Genomic DNA, 23,294 nt, shown 5'->3' on the forward strand with positions numbered 1-23,294 from the left:
ATTATCCCTGTTTTACAAGAGGAGAAAACTCAAAGCTCAGAAGGGTTGAGGAACTTGCTCGAAGTCCACAAGCAATTATGAAAAAAACATAATTCTAACTCAGTGCTTTCTGGCTCCAAAGCCTCTCATCTTAATATCATACCCTCTCTTATGCTCACACGGCCTCCGGATTTCAGACTTTCATCCTCCTTCACACTTAAAAAACAGCATCAACAATTTTAAGTCTGTTGAAATTGCTCTGGTCTCTGGTGGGAACCAAAGCGTAAGTCCCCATTCTGAGTAAGACTGCTAGATCCAGAGCCATGCATCATTTAAGATCATTAGTGTAAAATCAATAGCTGCAGGAAACAATTGTAGCTATCCCTGCGACCTTGCCCCCTGTGGTACTTCATCCTTGAAGGTTATTTAATTAAAGTCCAAGCAAGATGGGTTAGCTCTGGAGTGGTGCATACAGTGGAATTGACATGACATGAGAGGGGAACAGCCTTCACTCCCAGCATTGCAATGTGCGGCTGAGGCAGAGAAAGTCTTAGGATGCTTAGAGACAGAACACAAGGTTCTGTGAAGGCACACTGCTTTGCAAGTGGGTACATCTTCCCTGACTTTGGGAGAAATTAATGGTATACCACAAATAGGCAGTTATTTAGTAGATATCTATTAGACTATGTGTTGGAAAGCTGCTGTATGCTCAAGTCTCAGCCTATAGCAAAGCCAAGTATGACATCAACCTTCACCAACTTCCAGGAGATCACATTAGAATGGAAGCAAATTACCTCATTGGATAGATCCATAGGCAAAATATCATGACCTGTCTTCCAATTATCTAGATTCTATAAAATCTGGTAATGGGGGAGGGGGACAATTGAGTTTCCATTTTTGTCCCATGTCATCTCCCCTCTGGATTCAGGTAACAGCACTTCCACTCCAGTATCACCAGTTCCCACACTTCCGTGGTCCACACTTCCCCTGGCAATCCTTACTTTGTTTCCAATATTTCTGGACCATCACCCACCCACAAATTTATGCTGCTGCCATTGTCTTGTAAGAGCATCTTTAACTACTTTGTGCCAAGTATGCATTCAGAACCTCATTTTACTTTTGTTCACAAAGCAGTGAAAACATCCATTCCTTATACATTTATTCTTTCAACAAAGATTTATTGAGAAACTAGTATGAAATCAACTGCATGGTCAGTTGTAGGTCTTTTATTAATACCTATATTTTGAAAATTATATTAAAACAAAGTTTATTGTTCTTGCCATGATAAATTCTGATTTGATTTAATTCATATGACAGATACTTACAATACCCTCAAGTGTCATGTATTATTTAAAATACTAGGGGTACAACAATTAATGAAATAGACAAGGTTATTTGCTCTGAGGAACTTATATTTCTATTGGGAAGACAGACAACACACTAAAGAAATTTTTAAAAATTAATAATGGTATCGACCAAAAAGTGCTATGAAAAAAATCTAATAGGTTAGATGATATTGGACTGGGTATGGAGGTTCCTATAAATAGAGTGGTCATGGATGACCATTATAAGAAATTGAGAGTTGAGATGTATTTTTAATAAAACACTTACTGAAGACATGGGAAAACAACAAACTCTAACCAAGAAACTAGACAGGGCTCCCTGCAAGTTTACAGTCCCAGCCCAGCTCGAAGCCTGCTCCTCTGTAATACAGACTTGTGCTTATATTTTGTACTGTAAACTTGGTGAATCTAGGAAATGTATTTCCTAAAACTCCCTTCTCTGTGTGATTCTGAGTTATACCTGTTTAAGGCTTCAATGGAAGAAGTAAAGCCGCTACCACGTCACTCTGAAGGTCTTCCTACAGAGGGTAATGGACAGATGTGGACGTGTCCTCCCTGCGCCTTCTCCTCCCCAAGTCTTGCTGTTCTTTTTGATGGCTGGCCTGTGTCACAAAAGCATCCCCTGGCCACCACAACAGAGGCAGGTGGCAGATTCCTAGAGACATCTCAACAAACTTCCCCTCGGTGAGCCCACCTGGCTGTTGGATACACTTGACATCTTAGAGTAGCCAGCAAATGCTAATGTTTCCAACCATATCTATGCTTTAAAAGGAATACTTAGGGACATTTTTACGACTGTCCAGCTCCCTTTTCTAGACCTCCATTGAATAATTTCTAACCTCTTTAAAAATATTTTATCCAATAACATTTATGGTGCCTCTGTTTCTCTGATAGATACTCATATTGATCCTAGAAGTGGAGCCAAAGAAACAGAGTCTTAAGGACAGCAATTCATAATTGGTTCTCTGCTGGGCTAGATTTAAAGGCATGGATAAAATGCATGCTAACAGTAAACGGAGTGTTGGTATTGCACAGCCAGCAATGGCAAAACATGCGTTTAAATTCTTCTCCTGTGGTTATCTGGAGTCAAATGTCTATGAAAGGCAAGGCTTTGAGAGACCTTAAAACAATTCAGTACAAATAAAAATATAAAATCTATGAAGCTGTCTGGTTATTTGTAAATGTGCTGGAGTGGGTGTAAATTCTCAGCTCAAGTGTTTTGTTTGTGTTCAGAAACCAGAAGCTTTTATACTAGAGCGAGGGACTGTGAGAATGGGAGAGTGAGAACCTCGGTGACTAATCTGTTCCTCCACAGAAGCAACAAAAATGATGACAAAATTGTCAAAATACACTTTTTCAGAACTCGGGAAATTAACCAAAAGTCTTCCATAACCTGAGGAGCATTTATCCAAGAAAAACGGCTGAACCTCAGCAAGAATAGTTGAGGTTTGGCACATTTTTACTTGGCCTATCCCCACCTGAATCTCCCCAGCTCCATACTAGTCTTGAAAACCAGGGGTTTTGCAACCACAGGAGAGGGCAGACTGGGTTTGGATATCCTCAAAAGGCTCCATCTCTTTGATGGAGCACTGTTACTACCTGATGCATCCCAGTTTCCAGGTAAAGTCCCATGGGCACTGCCATTATTTGACCCTACCCAAAGCTCACTCAGTGGGGGAAAAAAACAATCCTACCCCCTGGTCATACTGTAGAATGTAGAAAGGCAATTCCTAGTGGAAAAGAATTAAAACCGATGGCTTTGTTTTTATTTATTTGATTTAAGCTGAGCAGTTGGCAGCTGGCTTAACCCATTCAATGTAAACGTCCAAAGATTTTACCAAGATGAAAATCCAAGCAGACAAGAGGTTCCAGACAAAGAGAAAAGTAATGCATGGAGAAGCCCCAGATGAAAATAGGACCCCCACCCCCACCCTGGCCCATATTTTTTGACGTATGGGTGTTATGATTTGGGACTTGAGACTGTAACTTGAGAATCATAGTGTCTAGAGAATGGGTTTAAACTCAGAAAACATGGGATTAGAGGATTAGAGGGAGGAAATGGCAGGTTCCTGCACATAAAGAAAGGAGGGCGGCAAGGTATCCAGGGAGCTTAATGATGCTCTATAATATCTGTCACTTTGGCCTGGGGAGAAAGACAATGTTCAAACCTCTCTGACAAATATGGAAGATGCAATGGATATTTGGAGGGGATTGGCTGCAGGTGTTCATGGGAAAGGTGGATGAGTGGGTATCAATGTAGTTAGCAGGTGCTGGAACTTCTTTATATAATAAATGATTAGAATGGAAATAGAACAGGACAGAGACAGAGGTCTATGATATGATGAAAGAACTGGTGGATGTTATTTGCCACATGGTAGAGAAACATGTGGGTTCTGCAGAGCAAATGAGTGAAACTATATTTTGATGCTAGCTGACTGCCTAAGGCTTTTTTTTTTTCTTCTCTTATTTGAGGATTGGTATCACTGAGAAAAATATATGCCAGTCAGTCAGAGTGGTCTGTGTGGTTAAATAGCTAATAATACCACTTTGGATTTTTAAAGTTCCTAATAAGTTTATAAGAGCTAAACTGTAAGTTTACAATGACCTTGGATCCATTTCAGGTTAGGTCATTAGATGCTGCCAGGGAATTTCCTGTAGGATTTCAATTGACAATATTTATTGTCCCTTCCAATTCTAATGGGACTTAGCTGTAGCTACAGAATATTATTTAGCCATGCTCAAAATCCAGGTTTGGGAAGATCCATGATGCAGTGTTAATATTTTTGTTTTTACCTTAATTTTTTCCATTATGAAATAAATTTGCCTGTTTTATAGAAAGGATAGCAAATGCAAAGGAAAGAGTATTAACACTTCACCTATACTTTTCTTTAGATTCCACATATAAGTTACTACAGTTATATATATATATGGTTACCAGAAGCAGAGTACAGCATTAGGAATAGAGGCAGTGGAAATGTAATGGCTGTGTGCGATGTCGGTGGAGTAGTAGATGGGGGGGAGGGGGGTTGTCATTGTGTGAGGGATATAAATGATAAATGTCTAACTATCACATTGTTTTGTGCACCTGAAACTGATAATAAAAATGTTAAATTAAAAATAAATAAATAAAATGGAGAGGTTAGGAAAAAAAAACACCTCACCTATAATCCACAGTCAGAATCAGCTAAGGACATGCTCCATAATTGCAAGGTTTGTTTTATGCCCTTTATTATATTCACAGTATCTATTTGCCATAATATAAAGTCCCTTTATACATATAAATATATACGTGAATAAATGGATAAAAGAATAAAATGATGAATGAATTATAAATGAGTTAATATTTGGTGTATTTTTTCATACTACATTGTCTGTGCAATATTGATTTTCCTTTTATCGTGTTCTTAGCTTATGTAGTTGAAATTATACTATGCACATACTATTATTTCATACCTTTTTTAGCTTACCATTAAGAGAAAACAATTAATATGTGGTTATATAGTCTTATTAAATATGATTTTAAATAGCTATATTCTATTCCACTGAGTGATTGGTTAGTTTAGTTCAGCAGTATTCTCCCTTTAGGCTTTAAGAATGCTTTCAATTATTTCTCATATAAGTAGCATTACCAATAATAGTTTTTACTCATGACCACAAATATCATAATTAATATGTAGCACAATAGAATTGTGCACATATTTCTTCCCTCCAATACATTCTTCACAACCTACCTGCAAACACCTTTTCCTGAAATTTTGTAAGTTTTCTTTTTGTGGATAAAGTTTGAAGGCTTAAATTTTGTTCCAAGGAGCATTTTGTTATGTTTCATTTTGTGTGTGTTTGGAGGAAAATGTTCAACTGCTTTTGCATTATTAACATGTTATACACTGTATTACATAGAAATATTCAGAGGCCATTTATGTGCTCTAGATATAACCTGCTATAAGGCTGAAATTTAGACAAATAGCTTTTCCCACATGCCTGGCTGACTTCCACAGAGAAAATTATTTGATGAGGTAAGAGACAGGTAGAAAGCAGGTATTATTCCAGTCGGAACATTTTATACATGCATAAATATGATAATTTGTCAAGGAAGCAATACATTTTGGACACTACCCTCTCCAGTTAATGTTTCAAAAGTTCACTCTCCCCAACAAATGTTTGAAAAAGTGATTTTTGCTCACTCCCATATTTTTATGCTGTATACAATAAACCATCTCCACTATGGAGAGACCCCCTGACTTTATGAAATGATCATGGAACACAGAGATGTCATGGGCGGCATCTAATGCTGTGACTATTTGATTTTCATCCAAACATAGGTTTAACATCTGAACCCAAAATCAGGCACAAGGTAGCAGAGTTTAAATATGTTGGATTAGTTATAAGCCACATGTCTTGGTATTTCATTCTCTGATTAGCTATAATTACAGATACATAAATTATTAACTAATTTTACTTTCATAATGCAATTGGCTGGTATGTGGAAGCAAAGTTATAAGAAACGCAGTAATTATTGTGCCATAAATCTATAGCTATATACCAATAAGTCACACAAAGGAGCAGGATGCAAACTGAGGAAACTTGGTTCTGATACAACTTTTCAGATAATTTCTAAATCCACCACTCCCCTGCGCCTTAGGTATATAACTCATGCTTTTATTGTAACAAATATATTACATGGCTTTCTGAAGGCCCATTTGATTTGCCTGTTTCTCGCAGCAGACAATAAGCTCCTTGAGAATACAATAATTTTATATTCTTTATTTCTATACCTGCATGAGCTAGCCCAAGGGACAAAAAGACACTTGATAAATTCAGGCCTATCAAAACGATTTAACCTTGACCAATACTAATGGTGTAAAACATTCAGTTTAGAAAAAGAGCAAGTGATAGTTTAGGCACAAACACCAGTTTGGTAGAAAAGTCTGATGTGACTATTGGATGATCAAGCAGAATAATAGTTATGCTAGGTAAATTTCCTTAAAAGCAATAGAACACTTTTTACTTTCTTGCTTTCAAAAAATGAAACAGAAAATCAAACACAGCAACATACATTAATTACAATATTAGGAATACAAAATTAAAGAGCAACTAAATCACAAAGTACAAAAAATATATAAGATTTCCCTATAATTATTAACCTATCCATGTTAAGCAAATGTTGGATTTTAATTAGTTGTTAAGCTCTAGAATGAATTCTTTAATTAAATGAAAAACCTCCTTTAATGCAAAATTACATTTACAAATTTAAGGAACTGGAGTTAAGAAAATACCCAAAGCTAAGCTTCTTGCAAGAACATGAAGTACAAAATATACAAGGAGAAAGTAACATCTTATATTAGATGTGTATAACGTGAGCAAATGTTGTTGTAAGCAGCTTAGAGTCTGTCTACATTTAACAAGTTTGTTGCTTTCATTTGTGAGATTAAGTTCCTTCCAAGGCTAATGTTTCCTTACAGAGGTTATGTTTCTTTTCTCCTTTTTGCAGGATGGTGGTGGATGAGGTGGGGTTTAAGGATGCTTGTGCTTTATTGGAAATGGAGTTTGGCAATCTTATTCTTAAACTAAACCTCTATATATAGTGCCTACTTCAAGTCTTTATAGCAGTGCAGCCCAACCATCCACCTGTCCCCCAACTTCCAAAGAGAGCATGTATATATCCCACCTCTGTTCTGGGCAAATATCCTGGTTCCTCATATTTTGAGACATCTTTCTTCCTCACCATCTCTTTCATGTCTTCATCTCAGCTTAACTCGCCCTTTGAACTTGGCCTCCTAGTCCAATCAATGCCCAAATCCAAAGCCTCCTTTTGGGAATTAAAATGAATCCCCAGCATCTCCTCTAGAACTTTCTTGATCCTTCAACAGATGAGGATGAGGACCAGAGAAAAACTAGCAAAATTGTACAACTTTCAATAGAAGTTGTTCTTTTTTTTTTAATCTCACCTAATTTTACAGCAAGACCTAAATAAAGTCCCAGAACTCCAGCATTCGAACCTATGAATGCTTATCTAATTTTAATCATTTTACCAATGATCATTAACAGAAATTAGGACATCTGAAATCAAAACAAGGCTTGTAAAATTGACACCAAACATTAGATATAGATGCGAGCCTTTTGTTTCCTTTTTTTTTTTTTTTTTTTTTTTTAAACAGATGTGTGTGTGTACTCTACAATGAATTCGGTTTTCTCTGGCTAGGATGCTTAATAAGTACTGACAGCAATTATATAAAATTAAGATTCAATACAGGCTTCATTAAATCCCAGGAAAGGCTATAGAAATAAATAAAGGCTTTGCCATTACTCCTGGAGAGGATGCCTTCTGAATGTGGCCCTCCTCAAACAAGTCTCTTACAAAAGTTCCTTTAAATTGTTGTTGAGGGCTGTGCTCATCAGACTTGCCCTCATGCTAAGCATGTCTCCTGGTTAATTAAGGATTCCAGGAAAAATATATATCCTACCTTAGCACATTTAATTTTAGTTATCATGATCCATGTTCAGAAGGCAACGTTTTGATGAAGGCTGCTGTTGTGAAAAGCATGAGGGGCTTTGTGGATGGTGGGAGGGGGTTCCCTTAGACTAAATCCTGCCTCACCACCTGTCAACTGGACAATCTCAGTCCAGTTTATATTAATTTTTGCTCCAAAAGACACATTAGAGCTGATGGTCCGGCTAGGTCTCATTTTTGGAGAAACACAGTAGATGATCAAGTCGAGGAAATCATAACTCAAACAATGTCTTCGCCTAAACGTTAATGGGCCTAATTTTTAATCATTAATTGAATTATTGGTTTGGTAGGAAAGGCAAGAGAGCAGTGATGAGAATTACGAAACCTTGAGTAAGACTACATTGGTGGTCTACTAGCTTCATGACCTTAGACAAGTCACTGACCTCTCTGTCTCAGGTTCCTCATCATCAACGTAGGGATTATGTTAGCATCTCTAGGATTTTGTAATTACTAATGAGTTAATATTTTTAAAGAGTTTACAACAGAGCATAATCATAAAATAGTCAACCACAACCAATGAATATGATGGAATTGACACTCTAGACCAGAATTATGATTTTCTGTGCTGCACTGCCTAAGTTAAATTGAGATCTTCAAGCAGGAAAAAGATTGGGAAGGAGGAGAAACTAGTTAGAGACTACAGCCCTCCATCATAGCAATCCTCTGTTACTTCAACAAGTACGCCAAGTACTAAAAGGAAACCTGTAATATGATATGGACAGGCAAACTGCATTCAGTTAGCCCAAAGGGAGACTTGAAGTCACATTAATTTGAAACACTGTCAAATTGTCTGATGGGTTTTATTTCACTGGTCCCAATTAAAGTTATCTATCCCAATTAAACTTTCTGTCAAGAACTCTATTACACAAGCTGCCTCTTTGTGGGCCCAGTCTGGGTTTTCACCAGGGCTAGAGGCTTTTATGATCCACACAGACCTGGAGAGCAAAGGTTGCAGATGTAATTAACTCCAGAGCCAGTAACACTATTGACACTTGAGGCCAGATAATTCTTTGTTGAGGTTTGGTTCTCTGTATTGTGAGATATCTAGCAGTTTCTCTGGTCTCTACCCACTAGATTCTAGTAGCACCTCTTTCCCTCAGTTACGACAACAAAAAATTTCTCCAGATATTGACATTATCACCTGGGGGGCATGATCTCACTCAGATGAGAACCACTGCTCTCATGATTTAAGAAAGGACGCAGTGAGTAATGAAAATAGACCATAGCGACTGTGATAGTCTTGCCTTTTCCAGATGTCATGCAGTTGGAGTCATGCAGTATGCAGCCTTTTCAGATTTCTTCTTTCACTTGGTCATAGGCATGTACATTTCCTCCATGTCTTTTCATGGCTGATAGCTCATTTCTTTTTAGTGCTGAATAATATTCCACTGTCTTGCAGTACTACAGTTTATTCTTTGACCTCCTGAAGGACATCTTGGTTGCTTCTACTGTTTGGGCAATTATAAAGAAAGCTGCTATACACATTTCTGTGCATGTTTTGGTGTAGACCTAAGTTTCCCATTCTTTTGGGTGAATACCAAGGAATGCTATGGCTGAAGTGTATGGTAAGAATATGTGAAGTTTTATAAGAAACCGCCAAACTGGCTTCCAGTGTGGCCGTACCATTTTTGCATTCCCACCAGCAATGAATGAGAGTTCCTTTGGTTCCACATCTGCACCAGCATGTGGTGTTGCTAGTGTTCCAAATTTTGGTCATCTGAGTAGGTGTGTAGTGGTATATCACTGTTCTATTTTTATTTTTTTAATTAAATTTATTAGGGTGAAAATGGTTAGTAAAATTACATGTTTCAAGTGCGTAATTCTACAATACATCATCTATGTATCATATTGTGTGTTCACCACCCAGAGTCAGTTCTCCTTCCATCACCATATATTTGACCCCCTTTAACCTCTTCTAGCATCCCTCTCCTCCCTTACTCTCTGGTACCACTGTTTTATTTTGCATTTCCCTAATGATATGAGATGTGTTTATTTTCCATCTGTGTATCTTTGGTGAGATGTCTGTTAAGGTCTTTGGCTCATTTTTTTAAATCAAGTTGTGTTGTCATTGTTGAGTTTTAAGAGATTTTTTTGCATATTTTGTATTACAGTACTTAATTAGATACGACAGTCTTATTCTTAATTTACAGTATTTCTACTATTTTTCGTTCCTAGAGTCTGCTCTTATTTTATATGCCCTTAAATCTGTCTAAGAATAAATAACGTAATTAAATGCAAAGTTTCCCATTGTTTATAAACTGTTTCATTGGACATTACTTTTTCTGTTTCTTTTCTTCCCTGGTGGTCTTCCTCACACTTAAGGGAGTTTGGGATGTTCATTTATTTCTGTTATTAAAATGAAGAAAGATCTTTGTTTCCCTGCTGAGAATGCTTATTCTTGGCACTAAGAAGCTGTCAGTAAATAAGGGTAGGTGCAGGGAGGACCTCACCTCATGGAACATCATCACCCAATTTCCTGGCTCCAGGGCAAAACTGGGGAGTAGATGTCTGTGCAACCTTAACCAGAGGCCAAAAGCCTGCATCAGCTCCCCCCTGGCTTTTTCCTCCCTCAGCTATGTGTTTGGTGGTTTTTTGATTCAGATTCTCTCTGCTTCTCAGCAGTCATGCTGGGATTCTCCCCAAGCAGATGCATAACTGTTTTCCAAACCATTTGAATAAGCTCACAGAAGGGAGAGAAGAGAAGCAAAGGAAACACACTAGGGGAAGGGAGGGTGAGTAACCTTTTCTCAATCATTCATTATATTTAGTACTTCCTGCTACAATCTTTTTATTCGTCTCATTGAATCCTCTCAGCTGCTGTCCAAGATAATTATGAGTAAGTCCATGTTTGCAGATAAAAAAAATGAGACATATAGGTCAAATAAACTGATAAGTTCAAAGGGACATCAAACATGAGCATTTTATTTTGAGCCAAGTCTTTTGCCTCAAGAAGCAGTAATATGTTTACCTCAGCTATATGCAGGTAGACCTCCTGATACCTAATAACCAGCCTATTTATTCCTCTCTAGTTTTATGCAATCCCTGCTAGATTTTCTTGAGGGTTTCCAGCTCAGGAAACTGTCGTTCAGGCAGATATATCATAATAGGTCAGGCTTTTAAAAGGTCAAGGGAAAGCCATTCATTTTGTAAATGTAAAGGTATTTCTCAATACAGATCCATATATTTTAATTAAGTCTCTTCACCATGAGCAGAATATAAGACTGTGACACTGGTCATGTCAGTGACTGTCACAATTTTTTCCCCTGGTCACACTAGCTACACTGTGTTGTATTCCTCCATTACTACAATGCATATGGCCATTTGGACTCATTCTCTGGACACGAGGAGGAAAACCATTCTCTAGGTAAGAGTCCAACCTCAAAGATTTCAAAATTTACTGAGGGGAGGAGTGAATAATAAGGCAGATAGAGACATCTAAGATAATAGATTGTGGAGATGGAGTGGACAGGTAAAAAGGTCCTGAATTCAAGACTCACTTGACACGTCTGGGATCCAGGTAGGTGAAAGGTACTGTCATCTTAACAATATTTACTGACAAGTATTCATAAGATATTAATATAGGGAGAAGAGGAAGATCTTACAGAGACAGTATAAAGACGAAGGGACTTTGTTTTTGCTATTGACTAACTCATTGTTCTTCAGGTCACTTATCCTCCTTTTGTGTAAAAATAGGGAGTTGCACTAATTTCTAAGGCCCCTTCCAACTCTAAGAAACTATGAATCTAAGACACATATCCCACAAGCTAGGGTAGCAGGTTACATTCAGGAAAAGAGAAGTGGGGCAACCAGCACATGTAGGTGTCAGGAGGGTGCGAGGCATCAAACAAGTGCTTCATGACTAAACGAAGGAATAAAGCTCCTGTGCTGCCTCCTCTAAGGTTGACATGAGTAAAGTTTCAGCAGTCCTTTGCAAACTGGGGAGTTCTATATAAATGTGAGACTCGATTTTTGTTTTTTTGTTTTTTTGACAGGCATTTACAGATATCCTATCTTGCTCCAGCCACTATTTTAGGCACCTTGGTTAGAAGAATGCCTTGGTTAGTGATGCAGAAAGCAGTCTTTATTGTGTACAGTGAACATCTCTGCAGATAATATGACTGAACAGAGCTTTTCTCCCCTGCCTGTTGGGACCAAGGCAGCGATTTGGGGTGTTTGGGCTTGGGGGTGAGGGCTGAAAGGACAAGCCACAGGAGACTCCTCTCTTGGGAACTGAAAGGTCAGTCTGTTTTCAGTATATATCTTCTGACTTCATTGACTCTGCCATGTCTCCACAGCAAGAGTTTATTAAACCCCATCTGGCGCTCTGTCATAATTCTAAGTAAGTCATCCACTACATATCTTGTCATATTTATTTTTGGTCTTTCTCCTAATTTTCCAATTACCTTTACAATTCCTCCAGGAAGAAGATCTGAATGATCCAGTGTGTCTCTATTAGATCTGATCGACAGACTTTTTATGGTAGTTCACCCCTCAGAGGTGCCGACTGCTTTCCTTTGGGGCAAATATCTACTTATGGACCAATCAACTATAGATGGTAGGGTCACATAGAACTGGCTGGGCATCACAGATGGTGAAAAACCATTAGTGAGGAGTTAGAGATGGGAACTTCCAGAATGTGGATTTGAGCATAGCAGATACGTAAGTCTCGGCCTATCCAAGTACCTACTTGTTCAGAGACAATGGAAGTCAGCCCTACATTCCTGCAGTCTGAGCCTAGGATAAAGTGCTCCTTCCCTCTTGGAGTGACAACAGGAGCTTATGTGTATAACAGGATATACGTGGAGACTGGTGACCATGCACACACAGTCTGCTCCCGCCCAGAATGAGATACCCAAAGGGAGAGCTAGGTAACGTGTTCAATCTTTAACATAAGCTGAGTGCTGTGTCAGCAGGGAGCTAACCATTCTCTTTGGTGCTGTTAGATACACATGGCAAGACTTCATTCCCATCATGTTTATCGCTCCAGCATTGCCCAAGGGGGTTATAAGAACTAGTAGTGGCCTGTGTGATTTTTTTCTGGCATGGCTGAGAGAATAGCCTGGAACTTGGAGACTGATCTATGGGTGTAAAGTGGTAATGGGCTATCGTTCACACCATTCCTTCCTGGCTGCATTAAATGGCACTTTGATATTTAGCCATTATTCACAGTCTGCAGCAGCTGTGTCAGAGGGAAGGCGGAAGTTCACTCAGTTCGACTGCAATTTCAAATACAAATGCAGTGAAGAGTCGTCTTGCTGAACCTACAGAAATTATGATTCTAGGCACAGCTTTTTTAATTTGTGTAAAGGTTGGATCCTGTACTTACAGAAGAAAAGGAAAAAGTGACTGTGACTAAGGAGTTGATTGTGTTACAGAGTGGTGAAGATAAGGCATAATTTTTCTTTTATGAGATGATTTTTTTCAGAGTCTTAGACTCTGAAAAAGAAAAAAAACGTATTTGATTATATAAAAGGAATACAGATGAAATGTCCTGAGAGAGGTGTTAAAGCACAAAGTCTTTTCACTGCAGGAACGCATAACAGATGAAGCGGTGACAGAGTCGCTGTGGATGGGAGGAGCTGCTGTCCTTATACAGTGTCCGTCCTGTCCCGAGGAGAAGCAGATATTTTCCTGCATGGCCTCTCTCCGTATGTTTCCAGAGCAGCCCCCTTCTGATAAACCACGTAGAGAAAAAGAAATCATGTCCTGTGATTTCTCCACCCACCTGGATGGAGAAAGAATTTCCTTCCTTGGTTTCTGGGAGTTAAAATTTAGAACAAGTGAAAACCATTAATGTTTATGTGCATAGAGGCAGTGTAATATAGTCAAATAATAATCATAATAATAGGTGCGGCCGGTTAGCTCAGTCGGTTAGAGCGTGGTGCTAATAACACCAAGGTTTCCGGTTTCATCCCCATGTGGGCCATTGTGAGCTTTGCCCTCCTATACTATTACTACTACTAATAATAATAATAATTATAATAATAATAAACGTTGACGTATTTTGCTATCAGACAGACTTTGATGTGAATCCCAGTCCCTTGCTTTCTAGCTAAAAGACTTCAAACAAGTCACATTAGCTGCCTGAATTTTGGTTTCTTTTACTGTCAAAGAATAATATCCATGTGTATAGGTGTTATGACAATTAAATTGGGTAGGATCTGTATAGCATTTAGCACAGTGCCTGAAAAACGAACATGACCTAGCCCAGCACGGGCTGACGCCTGCCTTTCTTTGTGACCTCGTTTTGGGCTCGTTTCTTTGTCTGTCTCTCTCCTTCTGAGACTCTGGCCTTAGTTTAGCTTCTCAAACCCTCCAGGCTTTATCTAGTCTCTGGGACTTTCTTTGCCTATGTTTCCACTGCCTAGAAGGCTCTGTCTCCAACTCTTCTATTGCCTGGGTAATGTTTTCCAACATTTAAGTTTCACCTTTTCAATGAGATTCCTCAAATAAGCACATTAGTCTTTCTTTATCCACAGAATGGGTGAGATTTTGCATGTTTGTGTTTTGTTTTTCATAGCACCCTGCAATTATCTGCCACTGCACTTAATTATGGCTGTGGTTAAATATATATTTTATAAACTATCTTTTTAAATGTTAGTCTCCTGCACTGAAATGTGAGCTTTATGATGGAAGAAACTTACTGTCTCATTCACCAATTACCTCCAGCCTTGATCACAGGAACTATACCCAGGAGTTAGTCAATAAATCCTTGTGGATTATAGTTCAAGTCCCTGAATGGTGGTTCATGGGAAGAAAATCAGTGAGCATTACATTACCAGGGTTCAGACAAGGGGTCATGGTCCCTGTAAGACAGCCAAAAGGTACTTCACAGAATTTGACAAAATCAGCCATTAAGGACTTTACCCCTGGTGCACAGACTTTCCATTATTATATGAACCCTTAAAAAGAGCTATTTTATTGTTTCTGCATCTTCAGTACCTGACGGAGTATCCAGCACATAGCAGCACTTCATACATATTTTGAATGAATGAATGAATGAATGACTCAAACATAAGCTGGTTACCCATGTTTCAAATACGTATGGGAAACAGCTTTGTTGAGTGTCTGTTCCAGATATTTTTCATTTAATAGCTTATTTAATTCATACAACATTCTATGGAGAAGTACCCTTTGTTTATAGACAATAATATCAATAAAATTTACCTTTTATTAAACATAGCACAGAGCTCCAGACTTTGTGGAACTGACTCTAGAATGTAAGAAAGACAATTACAGGACGGCATGGTAAGTTCTAATGTAGGAGTTATATTTAGAAATTATACATATAAAGTGATATAGGAGCACACAGAGTGACACTTAAGATCTCCACGGATAAGAGAACACTTTAGAAAATGAGTGCCTTTATTCTAATACTGAAGGGATGAGAAGCAAATACTCAGACAACGAGCAGTGGGTGAAGTTTCCAGAAAGAGGAAACGGCTACTGGGAGGGCTGGTTTTAAATGTGCGCTTGGCACACCTGTGGAAGCCACAGCATTCCGGTGTGGCTGGAAGAAAGGCTTAGGTGAGGAGTTGAGAGCAATCAGGTTGAGGATTACGTTTATGGGGCTGGACCAGCAACAGTCCCATAATCCTAAGGCCCAGAGGAACCATTACATGCTTTTAGTCAGTGGAAGTGTAAAGATTTTCTTTTTTAAATTTTCATAGGTTTATATTCACGTATTGTCTAGAAAATGGATCAGTGCAGAACACAACTGGAAGAAGTAGTTGAAAATCAGGAAGAAGTCATCCCTCAGTAAAGAATGAAGGAGGCCTGTACTAAGGAGGGTGAGTGACAGTGGGGAGGGGGGATATGACTGTGTTTTGAGATATTCAGGTAAGAATCAACATCTCGTGTGGTAAGTATCATTCTGTCTCATTTATAGATAAACGATTCTAAGGTTAATAGAAGGAAAGCGATTTGTCCAAAAGCAGAGCAGGAACTCAAGACCAGATGGAACCCATCACTTCGCCCCTTTCACCACATGATACCATCTCCCAAAGTTTGAGGTTGCAGGCATTTGAAGCCATGGTCTCTGGCAGAGCACACCCTTATCCACAGCAAACTCACTGCATCTTTGTATGGCATTCCCACAACTTTCTGTTTCCTCCCCCAGAACAGTAGTATAGAATCTACTGTACAAAACACTTGAAATCATCCAGTGCAAATTCTCTTTGAAAACCAACTTCAGAATGCTAGCCAGGGACTTTGTTAAGCAATTATTGATTGAAAGCAGAAAAGTGAAAACAGTGAACATGCAAATCAAATCTGGATTACCTGGGTCTCTAACACACATAACATCATCCTCCACTGACACAGATAGGATGCGGTTACAAAAAAAAAAAAAAAAAAAAAAAAATCTGCCTTATTGGCCTCTTGGAAGCACCCCTTTGCTAATTTGCTTCTTTCTTTGACAAGAATAAACAAATCTTTAAATATATAATGAGTCGCGCCATTCTCTCTGTGGCATGTAAGTAACTCCGAGGGACTCCAGAAGGTCCCTGTTGAGGGTCATTACCTCTTTCAGGCCCTCTGGGAAACATTTGGTAAAAATTGCTTCCTCCCATTACATGGATACCTTTGTGTTCCAAGCATGGGCCAGGGATGGGGAGTCACTTCTGAACCGGGAGGATTTGGCTGATTAACTTTCCATTAAACGTTTCCAGGCTCCATGCTGAAACTTCAGGGCTCAAGCTGAGAGCTGAGAGAAATGAAACAATCTGAATGCTTGGCTGGTAATTAACATCACCAGGTGAAAAATCAATACTACCTGGCTGTTCCCATAAACAACGGTAATAGGGAGACCTGAAGAATCCAGTCCAAAGCCTCCTGGTTATTTTTCTGTGGCTCCTGATGCTTTAAAGACAGAAAGGTGAAAGAGGGATAGATGGTTTTTCTTTAGCTGTAGGTGGTAGGGAGGCCTGAAGATACAAACAGATCTTTCAAGGAAAAGAGGCTTGCCAGAAAAAGTGAATAAAGTATGATCCGAGATGTTGAACAAAAACGCAGATGTGGGTGGGTGGTTTTTAAATATCAGCGTGTGAAAGAATTAACTAGAGAACAGGTTAGAACTGCAGATGCCAGAAATTCTGTTTCAGAAGTATTCATTACATGTGTCCCCAGATCATGCCGGTACAGGTGGGTAGTAAATTTTACTTGGAGAATCACTGTGAAATACCTAACAGTTTCATGTTATTAGGTAGGTAGAGCCAAACAACTTAAGAAGTATTTAGGTCCTGACAACTTAGTAGCTCATTGAAAAAGTAATGCATATCAATTGAAAAGAAAAAAAAAATTAACTTCCTTTTTAAATTACCACAAGCGGTGCCCGATAATGGGTTGGGCACACCTGTTGGGCACTGCACAACTTTTCAAAGCTTGGCATCAGATCAGACACAGCCACCCTCATTCCTGTTCACACTGACTTTCACATGGGGCTTGCATTTCATCGCAGCAACTGCTGAAAACCCAGCTTCCCAAAGACATGTCACCATTGGACGGAATATAAAGTGACTGGAAAATGTGAGCTACTTGTAGTAATTCATACAGTGACGGCCAGAAGTCGAATGTCGCCATGTTTTCTTAACAATTGAGAACGTCTCAATGTGTCCCCTGAGTTCGGTGTAGCGCTCTGGTTCACCTCAGCACACATTTCGGGAAGCAGGGGCATGAGCAGCAGTAAAAACAGAGGAGATGAGATAGGCTCAGACCCCCAGAGTGTCTTCACTGGCAGAGAATGGGGCAATTAGACAGATGTTTGGGAATAAGGAATCACCCAGCCTTTTGGAGATGGAAGACACTCTTCCATTTCGGGGAAGATGGTCTCTAGCACTCTAGCTTTAGGCTTCTCAATAAACCTAACTGGAACAATCTGCTAGTGATATGGTTTAGTGAAGCCTAAAGAACTCTACATTTCGAAATGTCTTTTTTTTTCTTTCGCATGCCTACTTCAATGTGCCAGTAGCACGGTAAAATGCACATATCAGTTCATTTAATCTGCCCAACAAACCTGTATGGTATGGTTATCCCCATTTTCCAGTTGGGGAAGCTAGGGGTTAAACTGGCTAGGATACTACTTATGCAATATTCTACAGGTAGTAAGTGTTGCAGTTAGTCCTGGAACACAGATTTAACCGGCTCTATATATAACCCAAGCTCTTTGCTCTGCCAGCCAGGGCTTCATTTCTGAGAGCGAACCCCCTCAGGTGGTCACCACACAGGTCTTGGAGGTTCGGCTTGCAGTGCTCAGCTTATTCTTGCTTTCCTAGTCAGTAATCATTTGACCTTGGGTGGATTACTACCCAATAGTCTCATCACCAAAAGAGGGTTAATAATAGTAACTGCTTCCTAGTAATTGAGAATGAACTGACATAAAGCCCTTTTCCAGTTTCTAGCGCATAAAAAACGTTCCATCAACAATAACTATTATTATAACTATACACAGTGGTACCATGTATGTTGCCTATGAATTTATGTCACTGGATTTTTGGTGGCAAATAGAGGATTTTTTTAAAAAATTGGCCATTTTATTATTATTTAAAACCCAAATACAAATCAATGGAAGATATCTCAAGGAGATTCCACATCAGCCTGCCACAGAGAGGGCTAGTATAAATCCTCTCCTTGGGTTGGGAAAGGTGGAAAGTGCAGAGAGATTATGCCTATCTCCTCTCTTCCAGTAAATCCAGGTAAAAATAACTCCACCCTGACATCCAGATTTTTCCCCCTGCTGTGTCACTTGGGGAAATCATTTAATCACCTAATCTCTTTATTTAGTTCCTTCATCTATTTATATGAAATGATGGTATCTGTGTTATGCTAGTGTTGCCCCAGTTCACATAAAATCAACAAATGTTTCACTGAGCCTCAAATGTGTGTCAAGCATTACACAATGGGAGACAAATATGTGAATAAGAAATTCTCTAGACACCACATGCTTAAAATTGAGTGTGTGTGTGTGTGTGTGTGTGTGTGTGTGTGTGTATTTTAATTGAGGGGTGGTTTATACGGAGTTGGGAAGGAGAGAAAAAAGAGGTGAGGCATTGATTTTAGTTTGATGATTTTCATTCCAATTTCCTTTTGACTCTTTAGTGGTAAACACTCACATTGAGCTGAGAAAATGAGTGACATGATTCTCATTAGTGGTATGGGGTTCATGATTTAACATTTACTTGCTCCATGGATGAATGAGTGAATGGTTAACAGAATACATATAAGATTGAAAAAATAAATAAAATCCCAGGGCACATTAAAACTAGAGAAGAGGAAAACACTTAATAGCTGAGTGAAATTGGTGCTGTTGACACCTGAGTACAATATTCTGTCTCTACATATAATGATCCGGTTAATAAAAGTTAGTGTTTTCAGCTTCTTTTATGTGCCTGACATGGTGTTTAGCATAGGGAATGGGGGCTACTAGTAAATAAGATTCATTCAATCTCTTGGAATTTATAGTATAATTAGTTCCATACAGTCTTCACATCAGCCTCTTTAGGTAGGTCTATCACCTCCATTTTATCAAGTTTGGGACAAAGTTTCAGAGAGGTGAAGTGACTTGACTGCAGGTAAAAAGTGTTGGAATTAGAATCTGAACTCAAGTCTTTTTGACTCCATAACCCAGCCCCTGTCACTACAGTGGGCTGCATTCCACCCCAGGTATATTGATGATACAGAACTGATTAATTTACTAGTTGCTCCTTAATATTTTTTCAACATATACTGGCTTTATAGATAGTATTATACTGTCTAGCAAATTTAGGACAATTTTAATTTTGAACATATTGTAACATAATATGGTAACGATAATCACTCATTAAACTTAAGAGAGTGAGTGAACCACACAAAACTCCATTTAAATTTTCAGAATTATACTTAGCCATAACACCATGAGGCTGACAAAAGTAATTATAAAGAAAGAACATGTTTCATTTACATCCCCATTTCAGACAATAAATAGCCCAGAACTGTTCTTTCCAAATTTCAGTCCTCTCGTCAGCTACCTCACCATCACTGGGAAGCTTATTAAAAATGTAGATTCCACACTCTATTGAATCAGCATCTTCAGGGAAGAAAACAAAATACAAAACTCCAGGGAATCTGTTTTTTAAACCATTTGCCCACATCATTTCAGTCTATAATAAGGATAGGAACTGGTCCTGTAGACATGAACTACTCCACTACAGGTGGAGTAGAAGTGTAGTCTTATCTCTTCTACTGCTAAAAACTGAATTGGAAGCTCGAAACCTCATCTAGAATAGTAGCAAGTTCAATACTTTTCTCTAAGAGGGGAGTGCACTCCCCACCACCATTGCTTAAAAAAAAAATAAACAAACAAAGGCTTAGGTAACCAATTGATTCCACTAATGGACTAACCAGGGAGAGTCCTAGACTGTACTTGGTTCACCGATGCCATTGCTTCTGCCATGTTTCCCCAAAAATAAGACCTAGCTGGACAACCAGCTAATGCGTGTTTTGGAGCAAAAATTAATATAAGACCTGGTATTATATTATTATATTCTATTATATTATATTATGTTATATTATGTTTTATATAGTATATAGTATATAGTATATTACATTAGGTCCGGTCTTATAGTAAAATAAAACCAGGTCTTATACTAATTTTAGCTCTAAAAGACGCATTAGAACTGATTGTTCGGCTAGGTCTTACTTTTAGGGAAACACAATGTTTCTCTCCCTGCCACACTGTTGCTATTAAATATGTCTTTTAAGATTCCACCACTTGGACCACTGAGAAAAAGTGACTTCATGCTGTGGTCACAGACGCCTGCTCTTTGCTGACTCTCATTTAAATCATCAGCTCAGCCCTCCCTAAAGGCTCCCCAAGAGTTCTATCAGATGTAGTCTCGACAGTCTCCTTCAATTCCAAAGCCAAAAAGTGGCTTCTACTCCTTTTCTCGGGGAAGAGAGCTGGGACCAAAAAAGATTCATTTATGGTAAGTTCCCAGCTTCTCTTCTACACCCTCTCTATTCACATTTTTCATTCTTTATCCTTTGTAACAAAATGATAAAGGCTGATATATTCCTCCTTGCCAATAGAGCTTGATTGGCTTTTTTTTTTTTTTTTTAAGGCAAGATTTCAAAAACTCTGAAGATTCTGTTTCCTGCAACAGTCAATCATGTAGGGTTTCAAATGTCATTCATTTGTCCTAGGATCACCAATCGAATCTGAGTCTTGTTAAAAACAGCAAAACTGAAACAAGTTAATGTTAGAGCTCTATAAACTTGTTATAAACACACACATTCCTTATTACTGACATCAGTACAATTATTTCTTTCAATTATCGTGTTCATTATGTCACAATGAGATACAGTAGAAAAATCTGCTTTCTAAGAATATGTCCCAATTCCTTCCTAAATCAGTGCCCTAAAATATCAAGGGAAATCACAGCTCTTTGCACTACAGAGATGTGAAATGATGTGTCCACACATTTTCAGTTCTTTTTCAGTTTTTTATAAATCAGTTGCTGTCTACTTCACAGAACACAAATTCTGCACAATGTACGCTCATATAACAACTTTTACGCATACTAAACAAAGTTTCCTTCATCAAGTGTTTAGGAAAATTGCCAGTAGAATGAAATTGTTTACTACAAGTTCTGCAAAGCACTGTGACTCTGCAAAAGAAGATGCAGTATTGGAGTTTTTCTCAAACTAAAATCATGGACTCATTTTGCCATAGACTATCTTGCATGATTGACAGTCTACAAAATGCACCACAGGAAATGTTGATTCCAGCCAACTTCTACTACTGATCATTCTATGAACAAATATTGTTGAATATCAGCAATGCTCTCGTATTCCTCAGGGAAATAGAGCAGAAGTGGAGAAATGTCTAGGAATTAAAGGGGGAAAAAAGTAAATAACATTCTTACTTGGCACAGGCAATGATACAACTTTAATAACTATGTTAACTACCTCATATGCTTTTTACTTTAATCCTTTCATGTTTCCTGAAGTCTTACAACTGTCCAGAGCACACGGATGACACATTGTGAAGTCCTGCACTAACCCTCTTTCCTTGCATTTAAAAAAAGTTTAAAAGATTTTTTTAAATCTATGAATACACAAATATCAGTAATGCAAAAGTGCGATCACATCGTACATATCATGACTGCTTTAATTTTATTTATTTATGTTTTTCAGACTTTATATTTTTACAGCAGTTTTAGGTTCACAGCAAAATGGAGAGGAAGGTACAGCGATTTTTCCATATACCACCGCCCACAACACATGCATAGACTCCCCGAGTATCCCCATCCCCTACCAGAGTTGAACACTTGTTACAATTGGTGAACCTACCTTGACTGACATATCATTATCACCCAAAATCCAGAGTTTATATTAGGATTTATTCTTGGTGTGGTACATTCTATGGGTTTGGACAAATATTAATATATAATGACACGTATCCATCATTATAGTATCATACAGAATAGTTTCACTGCCCTAAAAATCCTCTGTGCTCTGCCTATTCATCCCTTTCCCACTCCCAACTCTTGGCAACCACTAATCTTTTTGTTTCCATACTTTTGCCTTTTGCAGAATGTCATATAGTTGGAATCATATAGGATGCAGCCTTTTCGGATTGGCTTCTTTCACTTAGTCATATGCATGTAAATTTCTTCCGTGGCTTGACAGCTCATTTCTTTTTAGTGTTAAATAATGTTCCACTGTATTAATGTACCACAGTTTATTTATCCATTCACCTACCAAAGGAAAAATTTGGCAATTATAAATACAGTTTCTATAAACATTCTTGATCAAGGTTTTGTGTGGACATACATTTTCAACTCATTTGGGTAAATACCAGGAACGTGATTGTTGGATCGTGTGGTAAGAGTTTATGTTTAATTTTGTCAGAAACTGTCAAACTGTCTGCAAAAGCAGCAGTACCATTTTGCATTCTCACAAGCAGTAAAAGTGAGTTCTTGTTGCTCCACGTTCTCACCAGCATTTGGTGTTGTCAGTGTCCTGGATTTTGACCATTCTAATAGGTGTGTAGTGGTATCTCACTGTTGTTTTAATTTGCATTTCCCTGATGACATAAGATGTGGAGCCTCTTTTCATATGCTCATTTGCCATCTGTATATCTTCTTTGGTGAGGTGTCTGTTAAGGTCTTTTGCACATTTTGTATGTGGGTTATTTGTTTCCTTATTGTTGAGTTTCAGCTGTTCTTTGTATATTTTGGATAACAGTGCTTAATTAAATGTGTCTTTTGCAAATACTTTCTCCCATTCTGTGGCTTGTCTTATCATTCTCTTGATATTTCTTCTGCAGAGCACAAGTTTTTAATTTTCAAAAAGTCCTGCTTATCAATTATTTATTTCATGCATTGTGTCTTTGATGCTGTACCTGAAAAGGCATCACCATACGCAAGGTAAAATAGGTCTTTTTCTATGTTAACATATAGGAGTTTTATAGTTTTATATTTCCA

Source organism: Rhinolophus sinicus, chromosome 14 (genome assembly GCF_057876585.1).
Source record: "Rhinolophus sinicus isolate RSI-liver-muscle chromosome 14, RSI-T2T, whole genome shotgun sequence".
Taxonomy (NCBI): domain Eukaryota; kingdom Metazoa; phylum Chordata; class Mammalia; order Chiroptera; family Rhinolophidae; genus Rhinolophus; species Rhinolophus sinicus.